Below are 15,337 nucleotides of genomic sequence, written 5' to 3'. Positions count from 1 at the left end.
TTACACTGAGTTGGAGATTGCTCTCCACTGGAGATGTCCTTGAAGGTACAGTCATCCATTTTGCTTAAACTGAGCAAGTCATAGAATATATTTTCCCTCTCTTTCCTACCTGTTCTACAGCAGTAAAAGATGCAAATCCCTTTAAGCCTTGAGTATTGTCCATAGCATACAATAAACACACAGGTGTGATACACTGTAAAATAAAGGTAGAAGTTATACTGTGACACATAGATGATAGAATATCTGTGAATAAACTATTTAAATATAATCAATTAGATGCTGATAATATTTTAGTTTGAAATCAAAAATGAATAAAAAGTGAAGCAGAATGCAGCAGAGGTGACACCTGCAGGCTGAAGAACCTCTACGTTTTACAGGAAGTTTTCTTGGCTTGTATTCAGACATTGCCCAGAAAGGCCAATAATAAGAGGCCTTTGCATCTCATACATAACATATATTTTCTTAATTACCTTATTTTATTTAGTCTGTGAATAATTGAATACCTCCAATACCCTAATACTGCTAATACTACAATGATCTGGGATCTTAACCACTCTTAACCCTTGTCCATCTGTAACCATCACGGCTATAGCAGAAAGAAAAGAAAAAACAACTCTTCTATTTGAAGAAATCATTCAATATATTTGAAAAGGATATACTTAGTAATAAATCACATGTTAAATGAATCTGATCTCTTTTTTGCAAGAGGAAGATTGGATTTTGAACTAGGTGAATGAATATTGCTAACTGAAAGACTGAAACCTGCTTACCTAGGTGCCATGTGAGAATTATTATGGTCTTGAAATGTTTTTTTTTTCACGGTGCTGTTTCCAAGGCTTTTATTTTCACTGGACCATAAAGAAAGAAGTGATGGGGCACTGCTGTGCAGAACAGCACAGTGTGATGTGCTGCAGTACAGGATGTCACAACCAGTGTCTGTGCCCTGATATGGCTGCAGGCATTCTCCATAATATCAGCAGACACGCACGGATCAGAAAACAGGGAACACCTGGATTCTTCTCATATGGGAGATAAATTTATGATTCTTGGATAAAGAAAGGCACCAGATTAGGTGGCATTCCTACTTTGAGTGGGTTTTACTGTCCTTCCTACTGCACATAGAAGATGATGCAGTGGGGACATCACACTTGCACAACAGGTCTCCCATTTGTGAACTGTATATGGCATCCATGCCTTGAAGCTAATCACTCCCCTAGCTTCAAGTACAGATTCCTCAGGTCCCTTGCTTCAAATATATTTTAAAATTAATTTTAAAAATGTTTTAAAAGTTGCAACCCTGCTCTTTGGTCTAACCCTTTCAGTCTAACACAGTAGCATGTCCCCTGTCACCAATCTGACTCACACAGCACATTGACACAATGTGCCCTCATCCCAGAATTTACATCCATCTCTCTCTCTATCTATCTATCTCTCTATCTATCTATCTATCTATCTATCTATCTATCTATCCATCCATCCATCTATCTATCTACTTTATCATTCTATTCTAGTAGAAGCACTTGGGTTTAATATCTTGAAATCAGAGTGAATGAGAATCTTTTTGAGCTTTGCATGGAGATTCAAGTTTGCTGGTGCTCAACATAAAATGTTTTAGCCTTTTTCGTTGAAATGTCATTTACTAAGAAACTTGTTTGTTACAGTCTCCTGGAAACGTTTGTGTTTTCACAAACTGAGAGTGTTTCTTATTTTATCAAGTACCCTTGCCAATATGTACATGCTGATAGTACTTTTTATTTTACAAAATTCACGTTTCAGAAATTCCACCCCCTCTCCTGGGCATTGTTTATCAGTAAGTAGATGTCATATATTTCATCTGGAAGGCAGTTTTACCAAGTGAGAAGATTCGCTTCTTCTAATTGACAATGATAAACTGTTCATACAAAACCAGAAGCAGTGTCTAAAGTTTTCTTTAAGTAAATACAATTTATATGCCCATAGTGAAATGAATAAGCTTTTTACTTTATTGCCATTTGACAAAACTTTAGATAGAAATAGGTATTTGCTGAAGCAGCAGAAAATGTTGAGGTTTAGTTCTGATGTATATTATATTGCATTTAGTGCAACACACACAAGATGTAATATTGGTTTTTCATGCTAAATATACACCGTAATTTTAACATTACATTTGTTCCAACAAATTTGAATGTTTAGGTCTAAGACTTACATCCCTATATGCTGATATTTATAAGTCACATATGCTCAGAAGACTGAATATATTTAGATTCTCTTGAGGTAACTTAGAATTCAAAAGTTGTGTATTTCAGAGTATATATTTGCCTGCTTACTTTCCCTGTCCCCCATCTGAACATTTTCAAATATTCCACTTAGAACGTTCTGTTGAAACAAGAAGGTTTACTTTTTTTTGTCTCTGAACCATAAAGCTTTTTAAGCAAATTGTTTTCCTCTACATGCAACACAAATTTCATCAAAAGTACATTTTCTGAAGGAATAATAATCCCAAATCTGTCTTCAAGCATTGGGTTCTGTAATATCTGTGGTAAATGACATATTTTGATATAGTATTCTTTGACCAGAAAGAATAATCTGAAAGACATGCCTGTCCAGTGATGTATCAGATTCCAAATAAAGAGGAATCAGTGCTTCCCCGTGAGAATTACAGGAACTGGATCAATGGCAAAGTGGATGGGAAAATGAATACATTATAATTTGTGTGACATTAACAATGTAATGTATTCCTTTTTTTTTTTTTTTTTTTTCTGCGTGCAACTTACTTCCAGTTTGGGTTCTGGTATTTTTCTTCCTCAGGCTGAAAAACAAAATTTTGTTCTAGATGATTAGAAGGTGATTTGAGGTACTTTAACGCTTAAAAGAAGTTATCCATTTTATGTATATCATTTTTTTCAAACTTTAGGTGGCTTCAAGAATCCAAAGTTATAAAAAATGTGGAGTCTATAAAATGCTATCTGTCATTTTTATTTTGAATATGCACTTCTTGGACATATATATGATAAAAGCAACTGATGAACCTAAGCTAAACTGCTTCCCTGGAGACATCTTCAGCTATTTGAACCCATCTAGTTAATTTAATATATGGTTCAACTTCAGGCTATCTGATATATATATTATTATTTTGGGCACTAAATCCTTGGCAGGGATGGAGCAGGGAGGAAAGGGGAGGTGTAAAATCTGACAGTAGGATTGGTGTTTTTCAAAACATGATGCCTTAGGTTGCATGCATAACCTGTCAGTATTTAGATATGAAAGAGGTCTTTTTCTCAGAAATGAAAGTATATTGTCCATGAATATCTGGGAGCTAAGTTCCTCTGAACATTCGCTGCTGCTTCATTGAGATGCTAAAGTAAAGATTTATGCTTCTTTTAATGTTATACATGCATGTAAATGTAAAGCATCTCATTTACAAAAATCATCACCACAACAGGCTGTAATTGGCTTTCAGCCTCAGCTCAAGTATACAGGATTGAATGCTTGTTCTTAGCAAAAGTTAATCTTCCCAGATGAAAAATGAAGACATTTTGGATACTGGCAGGATTTTGCTACCTCATTCTGCCTATAATCCTTTTGCAGAAGTGCTTGCATGAGATGAAATTTTTCAATATTAATTTCAAAACCAAAAATAAATTTGTTTACTCGGTGGCAAAACCAGCCTGTAATCCACCAGTAGATCCTTTGATCCAAGAAGAAACTTTCAAACCTTTAATCCTCAGTTTTGGAAATATTTTACTGGGACTAACTCCAACTTAATTTCATTCATCACCATAAGACTGATGAATGATAAATCAGGCTCACTATTCAAAACTTGTTTATTTTCTTGTCAGTTCCTTTTTTTTTCGCCCTTTGATTCCCTTCTTTATTTTTGCCTTCTCCTATTCCAACAGTTTAGGCAGCTACTACAACATGGTTTACATTGAACACAGCAGATCTTTTGGAGATCTGTGTAATGAAGAGCTGGGAATGCTTTCACAACCAAGCCCACGCCCAACCTATTTCACTGACTAGAAAAAATACAGTTAAAATTCATGTGTTCTTCATGCTTATTGTGTTGAAAATACTGCTACAACATCATGTAAACTACAAAACTGGCTAAGCTGAAATGCTGTTGCATAAGATGCTTTACATTCAGTTCAGTGCCTTCTTATAAGATTTCTAATACATTTAAAGAGATAGTAGCCAATGAAATATCTTGAAACATTAATACCTTTTTATTGATCTTGTATTAAAACTAATCCAAATGCTTGCTTCATGGCACCTTTGAAGAAAAGTGATTTTTCGAATGAGGAATGCAAGGAGAAATTAAAAACAGAGTATATGGGCAATATATAAATTTGTTGTCTGGCAACTCAGGTATTTTGCTTGTAATGATGTGTCTTGGTTGCTGTAAATAGAAGGAATTTTCATGGAAAATGTTAGCCCCCGAAAATATTTCACTGTTTCATTGATCTCACTTATGCTATCAGGATCAGTAAACCTTCCTTGACCTGCAGGTCAGTGTAGGAATGCTAATCTAATGACTTCTCTAGAGATGAATAACATTTTGCATCAGGTATTCAGATTGTTCCTTTTGGAAATAAGTGGTTCCAAAAGGAAATTTATAATCATGGAGCAGTGAAAAGGTCAGATTTTCTGTAATTTCTCAGATTTGCAGCCAAATATGTGCTGCAGATGCTAATAACGTTTTTCTAGCCTGTGAAAGAACCTGTACAGCAAGGTTTTTTAACTACATAACATATTTTTAATAAGCAAATATTTTCCTCATATCCATCTGAAATAAGTTTACAACTGTGAACCAGGATTATTTACTAAATGTATTTTTATTGCTTCCACATCCCTCATTTTCATAAACTGCCATGTTATTTTGTCTAAAAGACAAAATTTGTTAAAATTTCATTAATCACAAATAACCCAAACAAACAAACGAAGCAAAATTAAAAAAAAAAATAAATACATGCCCACCTGTATAAAACTTCCTTTTAAACTCAGGCTTTGTTTCACATAAGACTTCTTTATTCTTGCTCAATAAATTTCATAGACTTAGAGGAACATTATCTTACTTCCATACAACAGCTACAGCTGTTGTTTCCCACCGTTTTTGTGTGAATTTTTATTTCTTATCTAGAATCTTTTCCATTTGGGTTGTATTCTTTAATTTTGAGCAGAGAAACAAGCCTGAATTAATTTATTTTTAAAGTCACAACAGCTGAACTGGCCTTCTAACTATAAACATTGTTTCATCAACCAGAGGAAAAACGTCGTGTGAGAAGATGAACACACAATGGAGAAGTTTCCAACCAATCAATAATTGTTAGAAGTTTTGGTGTGTCACAAAATTTCAAATAGGTACCCATTTAAGATTAAACACATTTTTAAATGCTCTTTCTTCACATAGGAAATATGTGCAGGCATAAACCTTTTTTTTTTTTTTTTTTTTAATGGGATGCAGCACAGAATTGATTTTTAGACCCATAATGAATTTGTGGAGTCACAATGAGAAAAATAATGTTTTTACTTGTAAACAGAGGACCAGTTGATCAAGGAATTATTATACATAATAAATACAGAATTCTGCAATTTTGTATTGGAAGACATGGATGTTATATCTATCTCTTCCAGTTCTGGTGCTAAATCTGCCATTTAGTTCTTAGGGTTTTTGCCAAGACTTGAAGGTCTGTATTTCCCTAAAGAATGTTTTTGCAAAATAAATGATTCCTTGATACCATAATAATTTCCTAACTTCTTAGATCTCTTTACTACTGCAAGATATCAAGAATTAAAAAAAAAAAAAATAATAAAAAATAAAAAAATAAAACCAAGCCCTAGGCTTAATAACTCAGCAGACGACTTCTATGTGTGTTCTCTTTAAATTTAATGTGTAAAGAAATAAGAGGTAAAGGTTCTAGTGGTTTTGAGTGATGCCACTGTGATGTCACAGTTGGTCCCCTCTTCCAGTGCAGTACTCTGTTTCACACTGTTTACACACACATGTGTAAATTCTAGAATTGATTTCTCTGTTTGTGACACTTCTGAAAACTGAAGAGATCCTGTTACTTAGCTGCACTGCAACTGAATAGAATAGTATAAATCACTGTTGTCACTTTGTGCTTCATTTCCCCAATCCTTTCAGTGCCACTGGAATAAATTCAGGATTCTTTTTCAGTGGGCTTCAGAGAGCAATGCCCGCTGTAATTTAGAGCACTGCTTTGCACACTGCATCCCTAGCTCAAGGAAACTGCACGGCTAAATACTTCTGCTGCCCACATGAAAATCTATTCCTTAACTTTCCATTTCCTTTCCTCCCCTGCAGCCACCACATTTCCAGCAGTGTCATTGGAGCACATGGCCCTGCCCCACAGCCTGCAATTATCTGTACAAGCCGGGGAGATCCAGCTGTGGCAGGTATTCTGCTCCAGGTGCCATATGGCTCTGCAGGGTGCCCCATCTGCCGCGGCTCCAGCAGCTGCAGTCGGTCTCACAAAAGGCTTCCAAGTGACTTTGAGACAGCACTCCCCTGTACCCGTGGAAAGGGGTTTTAACCCTTTAACTAGGGGAAATAAGATGCACAGCTACATGGTTGTCTTTCATGACAGGAAGAAAGAGACAAGTTTATTCAGAAACACACTTGGTTTTATAGCATGACTGCAACTCCAAGAGTAGAGAAAACGTGATGGGTTCAGAGAGAAGACACCCCATTGCCAGGGCCTGGGCACACACCACAACAGGTGTTCTATCTTTGTTATTAATTCCTTTTTATTTTGACCAAATGATCACCCTGGGAGAAATTCTCCCTAGCCTTGAGCTCGACCAGCTCATCGGCTGGGAACAGAGCTGAGAAGCTCCAGCCTGGAATATTTTTCAGGCTGTAATTTTCTTACTTTCTCAATACGTGTCCCACACTCCTCCTCCTTGTGTCCCCTCACCCTGTTTTCTGGTTCCACACAGCTTTGATTCCAAGTGCTCTGTATTCTCTGTCATGATCTGTCCAGCAGCAGTTAAGCAGGCATTTAGAAAATGGTACCGATATTTATTCTGAAAGAAGATCAAATCCCTTAAAACTCTGCTGTAAAATTTACACCTTTTCTCCTTTGTATTTTATGCCTTTTGACAAAAACAAATTCATATGCCTGTTGATAAGGAAATGGAATGACCTTTTCACCTGGGAGATAACTGGGCAGCCTTCTCAGTGCGAGACAGTTTGCAATTTTTTCCTGTATTCCGATATGGGGGTGAAGAATGAAGAAGAGGTGACTTAAGTTTACCTGGGCCTTCTACTTACTATGAGAAATAGTAAAGCTAGAAAGGTGTTTTTTAGTGAGACAGTTTCCTTTTGCTCAGTTCTTGTTCAAGGTAAAGAGTCAGGCCATGGCACGGACACATCAGTAGCATAACTGAGGGACAGCTTGTTCTTTTTGCTTCCCAAACATTTTTCTTGTCTTCTTTCAAGACTCTTTGTGGTTGTTTTTCACACATATGTTAGTGTACTGTCTGCTCAGTAGCCCATCTTATATATGTCACCATAAATAATTATGAAAAAAAATTTTTATCCTTTCCAGTACTGAGGCAAAGTTTACCTGTTTGGGAAGCTAAGGTGCATGGTTTTATATCCCCAGCTTCTTTTACTGAAGAAGCTAAACTGGACTGCATCAACCATCTGAAACACAAGCTGGTCAACATTCAAAACCATCCTTCATTCCTTGCCAGAGCCAGAGACCTGCAAGGCAAAGACAAGGCATTCAGGGAACATTTCTACCTCTAAGAATTTCTCAGAGCTTTCAGTTGTCTCTTTCTCTCTTTATTTTTCTTCCTTATATTTGTTGTATTCTGGGGGGCTTTGTTTGCATTTCATTGTTTATCACGTTTGCAAAAAATGTATTCTTGTTTCCCACTGTGCTGACTGAGTTACAGCTTGATTTCCTGTAGAAATCTCTCTCCCCTGAGAGAGTATTTCTGCCTGTTTATAATAATTTTAGCCCTATTTGTCTGCAATATTTTATTATTTGGAGTTGAATTGTCTTGTGCTTAGACAGGAATTGGCTTAGTATCTTTCAAGGTACATAGCTACATTTAATATCTTTCAAAATTCTGTGAACGTTTTAAAGATGTCACAGCATAAAGTGCAAGTGAAACACAATAAACTGTAATAATGCAGCTTTATTTTGAATGCAGAACACTTTTTCATGTTTGTATTGAAGAGATCAATGGCAGGACACTAAAATTGCAAGGCAGCAATATTACGTAATTTCTGCATGCAGTGGCTTGACCATTTAATATCATATTTATAAACATTATACATTGAATTGCAAACACCACCAAATTACAGGTTTAATAAAATTACTATTTCTATCCATGCTGAACAGATATGCTTTTTCAAAGTTAAATCAGACACTATTGTGGGGGTGAATACTTTCAAGCTCTTTAAAGTTTATTATTGTCTCTGGCAAGAAACAAAATATTGAAAATAATGTTTTAAATTGTCCCTTAAAGCAGGACATAAAAACTTGCATCTGTAAATGTAATCTGCTAGCACTGAATATTTTCAGTGTAATAAACTTAAACATATCTCTGCTCTATGCTTTTTTGCTTGTACAGAAATATATGGCTTTGTTAAGTGGATGAATTTTGTTGGAGTAAATACACTAGACTCCATTTCCTCTGATGCCTTGTACAGATCCTAGGATTCTTCAGCTGTTATTAGGATTGACTAACCCACTTGGAAAGCTTAGCACACCTAGTTAAAAAGAAAGGTAAAAGCCTTCTGAGACAGTCTTCCTCTCTTCCCACTTTATTCAGGGCCTAGGTTTTACAGTAAAGTGAAAAAATGGCCTCTCCAAAGCCATTTGCAGTAGGCTTCTCCTCCTCTATTAAATTTAAAGCACACCGCAGTTTCTCCTCAGAGATCTCAGGCCAGTAGAATTCAGCTGAGACCTTTGTTGGAGACAATTCACTCGTCTGTGTGTGTTGACAGCTGCAGGTGTCCCTAACCCTGGAGAAAGGGGGAGAGAGAAGGAGGGAGGGAGAGAGGGAGTGAAGAAGGCAGAACAGGAGAACGCCCTTTACAACACTGTGGGCAAAGCAGCATGGAGTCAGGAGACCTAGGGCTGGGCAGATTCAATGGCTTCAGAACTCTTGGGAGTCCTGACAGGAGAAAAAACTCAGAAGAGCTAGGAAATCTGTGGAAATATGTTCCTTTGTCATACTAGGCATTGTGCATGCCAGGGAGGAATCTAAGATTTTGAGAGAAGTATGTTTATTCAGATGCTGAAGATAAGTCAATAAATCTCTTTGTCCTACGCACCACTTTAAGGAATTTTGATTTCTGCAGCCCCAGGATACAGGCTTGGATATGCTAAACCATCAATATGCAATCAGTGGAGCTCTTCTCCATAAACTTTACTGCAGCCTGTGGCTACACCTCCAGCTGCTGCCACACTAATCCTTTTCACACTGCTACTTTTTCCCATGGCTGTGGATGTTATTGGGCTATTGTTCATATCAGGATCTCATCCAAGCAGTTTTTCAGCTCACACACTGGTGCTGAGAGAACTGCCCTGCAAGGAGAACACGTAGCACACACACAGAGGTTTACACATCTTTTTAATGCTCATCTATAAGTTACCTCTGAAGTTTAAATTAAAAGGTTCAGCTACATATATAATTGAAAGTAGTACTCACCAGTCATGTACTCCATGTTCCTAAGATGCTGCAAGGAGTCTGTGTGAAGGATTTCTTTCTCTGAGCTGAATCTTGTGCTCCTTCCCCTGCTTAGCTCTTCAGGACTCACATTATTGCAGATGTTTTATTTCTTGTTCTCTGTTGACTCAGGGTAGCATACTTACCCTGCTGTGGTAACTAGACTACCTTTTTCCTTTCTATCATCTTCCAACTTAACAGCTCCTTCCCTTTGGCTTTTCGCCTCCAGAGCCTTTAGCTTTTTTAGCTTCAGCCTGTGTAGTAATCTTATCTGGATTTAAAAGGCCAAATACCAAGCAGAAGACCCAACCTTACCCACAATGCTGTGTAGAGAATGAGCTCTATCAAAGCAAAAAAAAAAAAAAAAAAAAATCAAAATTTTACTTTGTGTGAGCTTCATAAGGTTTTGGCTGAGGTAATTTGCTTCACAGTGACTAGTACAGGACTGTGTCTGGATTTGTACTGGGAAGAGTGTTGATAACAGAGAGAAGTTTCTGCTTTTATTAAATGGTGTTTGCCCAGCATCAGGGACTCTTCTGCATCTTGTGTCACCCCTCCAGTAAGAAGGCTGGGGGTGCACAAGAAGTTGAGAAGGAACCTATCTGGGACAGCCAATCTCAACTAACCAAACAGATATTCCAGACCATATGGCACCGTGCTGAACATGTAAAACAGGGGGAGGAGAACAAATTGGGGAAACCTGGAGAGATGGTGCACGTCTTCCCAGGCAAATGTTGTGCATGACAGAGTCCTGCTTTCCTAGAGATCACTGAACACCTGCTCAGGAGAAGCAGTGAATGATTTCCTTGTTTTGCTTTGCTTGTATGCACAGCTCTTGTTTTCCCTATTAAATGGTCTTTATACCAACCTATGAATTTTTTACTTTAACTCTTCCAATTCTCTCCCCAGTCCTGACAGTGAGGGACTGAAAAGCTGTGTGGTCCTTGGTTGCTGGTTGGGGTTAAGCCTCAACAGAGACAAAGCCAGGAAGGGAGAGAGGATGAGGAGATACAGCCAACTAATTAAGCAGTTGTTTTATAGAATGATTGTAGAACAGATTGTCTTCGAGCACTGCAAAATGAAAATAATTTATAAAGAGGTCTGAAAGAAAATGGTCTACACGTGAAGCAAATACAATGGAACATGGCACATTAGTAAATAGGAATGAAATGTTAAAACCTGGCAGAAAATATGAATAGATTTTAATGAACATTATAGATAACGAAAAAAGCTCTTTTGGTTTTTAAAGTTAAAAATATGTGCTCCTGGTGCAGGCTTATGTCTTGTCGTGTATCCATTTCTTTCTTGGTTTTTATTTCTCGCTTCCCTCTGCGTCTGTTTAAATAATTTGACACCCATTAGCTAATGTTGAACAAATTTGATATAGCAATAATATTTCCCAAATAAGTGTTAGTCATATGTGTTTCCTGAAATAGATGTATAAATACAAATTGAATGGTTTCATTTACTCGTTTAAAATCTTTTGATGATACAAAAAAATGTTGCAGTGATAATGTATACCATTTTAAGTACTGGAGAGTACACAGAGGACAGAGGGAGAGAACTTCTAAATACTCTATGGAAGAAGCTTCAGCAGGGTATACCAAAAAGTTGCAAGATAAAATTTAATGAAATCAGGATTTATGAAAAAATTCCAAGTTGAGACAAGACTGTCAAAAAGAGTAGAAGCTAAAAGAGATGAGGGGTACTTTTGCATCAGTGGAAATAAGGTGAGATGATATCAAGATTCTTAACAATCAACCACAAGGGGAAAATAATTTTAAAAAGCTCAAGATATAAACGCAAAGAAATAGAAAGATTCTGGCATTGCTAAAGTGACTGCATTAGAAATTAATTTTGGTGATAAATAATGGAGCTGCAGCCAGCAAGTAAAACCAAGCTATTTGAAAGATGACTAAGGATTGGAGCTGTGAATTTCAGTTTTAAGATGTCATGGCAATAGACAATTATAAATGGACTATAGAAGTCTTAAAGGTGAGGGGCATTCCCAAGAGGCACTAGAAGAAATATTAGGGCAGTATCACCACAATGTGGGCAGATAAATGATGGGCACAGCTGTTGACCAACATACCCTGCATTTTGTGATCTAACAAGTGTCTTCCATAACATCATTATAGAGTCTGTGAACATTTGAATTACATTAAATTCCATAAAAACAATATTAACATTATTTATAAATATTTTGACCATTATTAATTCACAAGAACTTAAAAAATAAATTTCTTTTTTTTTTTAATTAAGACACTTGTTTTACCAGTTGCCAAGTTTCACAAGCACTGACCCACTATTTAAAGCAGCAAATAGCACTTGGTAATGCTGAAGAGGAGCTTCAAATGCATGTGATCAGAGCACAGCCAGCTTAAAACAACACACAGAGAGAAAGACAGCAAGGAAACGAGACTGGTCTTTGATTTACAAATGCTTCTCAGCAATGAATTCGTTTCAGGAGCAGAAGGCAATCTCTTCTAGAGAAACAAATAAGCAAAAAGCAAAATAAAGAGCCAGAATGTAAACTAAACACTTGTCTGGCTCAGAGCCTCCAGTTTGATGTCTTGGGTTATAAATAATCAAGTGCACTTGTATTATCCATGTTGTAGAGCACTAGTATTCATGAATACTTAAAAATCCTCTGACAACTGGTAATGTTTCATCAACCATAAAGTACAAAAGGCGAATTAGTGTTGTTTTTTCATCACCCTTTGTGGGCAAAAAGATCAAAGAAGAGATTTCCATATTGGCAAAGACCTTTTCAGTCTTTTTCTCTGCTTATACATAAAGATGTGTTTCTGCAATATGACAATGAAGACTGGCAGATGTTAAAACGAAAGTCACCCCCTACATAAATTGAGCAACTTCAGGATATGAAGCCTTTCATGAGTGTTTTATAAAAGGATTTATTCTTCTTTCATGTTTATTTAATTATTTTATACCGAGAACTGGACAAGTCAATTTTTCTGTGAAACTTGCTTCTGGCATATCTGAATTTTCCTTTTTAACTGAAGAACAGGAAATCGCTATCTCTGTCACAGAACATAGTTTCCCAGAATTTTTATGTTTAACATAATTACATCACTAATTTAATTACAATATCCAGTGAGTAAGATTGCAACAGTATGTGATGTTATGTTCTATGCTCTATATACTGTTATATTGTACACTAAAATTTAAAATGCATATTTTTCATATTTTTCAACAGGAGGGATTCCCTTGTTGGAACAAAGATCTATGTGAAAAATTTCAGAGAAGCTCTTTGTCACTGAAACTGCAAAAGAGTGTCAGAAAGGTATGAAAAGTTTCCATTTACTCTTAAATGTCTGTCTTTCAATAAAATTATATCTTAAAACCCCAGTTCTGCATGTGATTATACTGCATGTCTAAAGTACCACGCAATATAATTTCTATCCTAAACAAATTCTGCACACAACAATTTCTTTAAATTAGATTCTCAGAATTATTTTTAGTGATTATTCTGAACACGGGGAAATATAAAATTGTAGCCACTGTGCATTTTCTGCTGTTTTATAACCATTTTCTCTCCTGCCAGCCTGTGCCCTTCCCTCAGACATTGTCTCAAAATATGCACATGCCAATGCATTCATGCCTGAAAGGATCTAATGGAAAGAGCGACCTTCACTTTTCTTTTGTAGCAGCTCAGAGGTGAACTCAGCCCAGAAGTGATACCTGTCCCCAGCCCTGCTGTGCACCTGTGGCCCTGGCTAAGAGCAGTTTTAGTAAAGCCACTTCTGTGGGGTGCTTGTGGCTGGATGTGACAGTCTGGGGTGAGCACCGTGAGCATTTCTTTGAGCAGTGCCTTAGTGAGAATTAATGCACACCATGATATAAAATAGGGTTAGATGCTGCATCAGGGTTTCTGTGAAAGCAGCCAGGTGAGTATCCATTGCATCTTGTATTTAACATTTCTGTGATGAGTTTAATTAAGATTATAGCCTCTTTTTGTGGGGCAGGTTTGCTCTGGATAGCATTTATTTTCATCTCTCCTATGAAGAAAGGGCATTAAAATGAAAATGAAAGTTCACTCTTTTCAGACTGAAAAGGTGCGGTGCTAAGAATCAAAATGGTGACAGACTTTTGTTTTTCACATTTTATCATAAAGAATATTCACTACTGGCGGTATGTGGTCACTTCTGAGCAGTTTGCAAGATAATTTTTTTGCTACATGATATATTCAGAAATGGTTTTTTCTTTGCTTTTGAAAGGGTGAACTGAAGAATGGTTCCCATGTTCCCCTGCTGAAACCATCAGCATGATTGGAGGTCGTTGGAAAGCAGAGGAGTAACACCTGTGGTTTTGCCAAACAAAATTTCTGGAAGACATTTAATGTATAAACAGGTAGATACAAACTTTCTCTTTTTAAAGACTGTTTTGACACCCCAGCATTCTTACTGGTAAAAGCTGATATCCCAAAGTTTATTCATTTTAGTAACCTGTGTATGATTATGCTGGAATGCATAATAAAATGACTAATTCTATAGCAGAGAAGCTAATTTAAAAAATCTTCTTTGGGTCTTCTGTGTTGTAAGAAGGTGATACTGTTGAAAATAAAATACTTAAGCATTCACCTATAAATGGAAAAGTCTGTTAAAATACCATTGATTTTGCTGTACAGAAGTTGTAAAAGACATTAAAATTCTCTGATGCATCTAAAATATTTGGCAAAATGTATGGCAGTGTTTGAGGTTAAAGTACAGTCCACAGGCTTGCAATGTAACCTTCAGGAAGCCTGAAAGTTTTTTATCCAAAACTTCATGAAGCCCATCCATTTCTTGACCTATTCCCTTAGCTCTGTGGTTTCCTGATGGAAGTAAATAATAGAGACTGCAGTACTTCAGTCCTACTGCTATACAACAAGATTTCCCCGTGGTTTTCATGTGTTTCCTGAATATAATTCTTAATCATTTTCATATATTTTTTTTTAAGATACAGATCTCACATGTACCCAGGGAAAAGCGCTATTCATTTTCTGTCTGTTCATTATAAATAAGGGAATGAAAATTATTTTTCACTCAAGTAGGATAAAAAATAAACTCTTTATATCCACAACAACTGGCTTTATAGAGTATATAACAAAATCAATAATTTCAACATAGCTTTTCCATTAAACTTTCTTTCAGCAGAATATTCATTTTTCTGCCAATATATCTACATAGTCCTTGAGGGCATTACAGTCTCTCAAGATTTAGTGATTTAGTATATTGGATTTCTTGTATGTTCTTAGTATTTCTTCTAAAAATGTAGGTATTTTACTGGGAAGGGCCTAGCAAGCCCTTTACAATGTTTTGCTCAACTAATCAGATCAAATACCATGAGACTTGAGAAGAACCTTGTTTATAAGTCATCTGGGCCATATTTATCTTTTTTAGTTAAGGAATCTTAAGTCACATGCAAGGAAAAGAAAAGCTTGGGTTAGTAAGTACAAATAAATTTAAAAAAAACCTGGCACTTTCCTTCTTGGTTTGTTCTGACTATTTTAGCTGGAGAAGAGACTCCTTGGTTTCCCAGATGTGATTCCTGTACTGTTGAAGAAGAAGAAAATGCCCCTTGAGCCTTAGGACCTGCTTCAAAACAGCTCTTTGGTGTTTTCAGTTGCTTTAATTTTTGTTTGCACAAATGG

General features: G+C 36.4%; 2 long non-coding RNA genes across 4 annotated transcripts in view; one reads left to right on the top strand and one right to left on the bottom strand.

The window, feature by feature from the left end:
* Positions 1-9,950, bottom strand: part of LOC148223296 (uncharacterized) — a 33,115-nt gene extending 23,165 nt beyond the window's left edge. The window contains exons 1-3 of one of the 2 annotated variants that reach the window (XR_015804317.1): positions 9,667-9,950; positions 7,566-7,705; positions 4,802-4,859 (exon numbers count right to left, since the gene is read on the bottom strand). This is a non-coding gene — a long non-coding RNA (uncharacterized LOC148223296). Of the gene's footprint in view, positions 1-4,801; positions 4,860-7,565; positions 7,706-9,666 lie in introns of those variants that run through there. The other variant, XR_015804316.1, reaches the window with a different exon arrangement.
* Positions 1-15,337, top strand: part of LOC148223295 (uncharacterized) — a 247,823-nt gene that overhangs the window by 223,989 nt on the left and 8,497 nt on the right. For both annotated transcript variants that reach the window (XR_015804410.1, XR_015804409.1), the window contains exons 2-3: positions 12,902-12,988; positions 13,923-14,055. This is a non-coding gene — a long non-coding RNA (uncharacterized LOC148223295). The remainder of the gene's footprint in view (positions 1-12,901; positions 12,989-13,922; positions 14,056-15,337) is intronic.

This window comes from Sturnus vulgaris, chromosome 6 (genome assembly GCF_052056855.1).
Source record: "Sturnus vulgaris isolate bStuVul1 chromosome 6, bStuVul1.hap1, whole genome shotgun sequence".
In the NCBI taxonomy this organism is placed as follows: Eukaryota; Metazoa; Chordata; class Aves; order Passeriformes; family Sturnidae; genus Sturnus; species Sturnus vulgaris.
The sequence above is the reverse complement of the archived record's forward strand: the minus strand, read 5'-3'. Positions and strand labels throughout refer to the sequence as shown.